Consider the following 1,406-nt stretch of genomic DNA (forward strand, 5'->3'; position numbering starts at 1 on the left):
CGGCTGCGCGGGGGCGCTGCGTGCGCGCCGCCCTTGCGCGAGGGAAGGGGGGCACGGAGGGTTCGTGCGCGTGGGGGAGGCGGGAGGGTGCCGGGGAAGTGGGCGGCGTGTGCGCGGCGTGTGCGCCCCGTCGTGCGTGCCAGAGCGATCCCTACAGGTGTCCGCGGAGAGCCGCCGCGCCGGGGGATCCCAGCCCAGGAGCATCCCTGCCTGCTGCCGCTGCCTCCGCGCCCGCGCTGCCTCCTCCCTCTCACTCACTCACGCACGCACAGCGCAACAACGGCGAGAGGGGGAAAGGAGAATAAGGAAAAAAAAGAGGGGAGAAAGGAGAGGGAGAGGAAGAAAGGCAGAGAGAGGAAGAATAAAAAAAAAGAAGACAAGCAGAGAGAAGAAAAAAAGACAAAGAAAAAAAGACGGAAAGGCAGAAGAAGAAAAAAAAGAAAAAAAACCCGACTTGCCTATTTATTACAGCCGATATAATTCACACACTGTCAATAAACAGCATAGTCTTGTCTAGTCATTTCCAAAGCAGAGGGACAGTTTCATTTGTAAAAGAGGACAATTTATTAACAGATATATATTAAATGGGCTCTTAAGTACCAGACATCCCTCCCAGCTATGTATATATGTGTACGCACATATGCATGCATGCAGCGAGAAGTGTATGTGGCTATTGCGTTCCATGCCTCACCAGTGAATTGAAATGCTTCCCCCCACCCCTCTACAACCATTTTATTCTTTAAAAATTATGATTTAGTCACAGGTGCCCCAACTGAGCTTTTTCAAATTACAGAAAGAGAGAGAGAGACACCCATAGGTCAATAAATCCTTAATAAATGCCAGGTCGGTTGGCATATACAATCCTTGACAGAATCCTTACTGTATAAAATACACAGCATTGTCTCTGGGTGCGGGGAAGACCAGGAGAGTTCACAAATTACCGGATGAAATAAAAGGATCTGAAAAACAACCTTGCTGCAGCCGAAGGTAGAAGCGCTCTAATTCAAAAGCAGACTTAACAGCATCATTAATCTTTCCCTTTCATTTCCACGTAATTTCTAGAATCAAATTCTTTCCTAAGCGGCTGCAATGATCGATTTTGCAACCCTCACGGCCCTGCAGATGTATTTATTTTCATATGCTTATGATAAAATTTCTACCCCTCCAAAAACGCACACCATCAGCAGGAACCCTAGCAGTTTCAAACACACATCAAGGCAGCTGGGTGCCCTCTTTCTTCTGGCTCACAATAGAAGATGTCCCAAATTACCGATGCACTTCCTGCACGAGCCCCTCAGTCTCTCCCAGGCTACCGCCAACAAATAACAGTAATATCGCAATATCCATCCCCGCGGCGGCTCCGGCTTCGCGTTTCGCCGAGGCGGCTCGCGCCAGGCGGCGGGTTC

The sequence above is a fragment of the Apteryx rowi genome, unplaced genomic scaffold (assembly GCF_003343035.1).
Source record: "Apteryx rowi isolate R43461 unplaced genomic scaffold, aptRow1 scaffold_64, whole genome shotgun sequence".
Classification (NCBI taxonomy): Eukaryota; Metazoa; Chordata; class Aves; order Apterygiformes; family Apterygidae; genus Apteryx; species Apteryx rowi.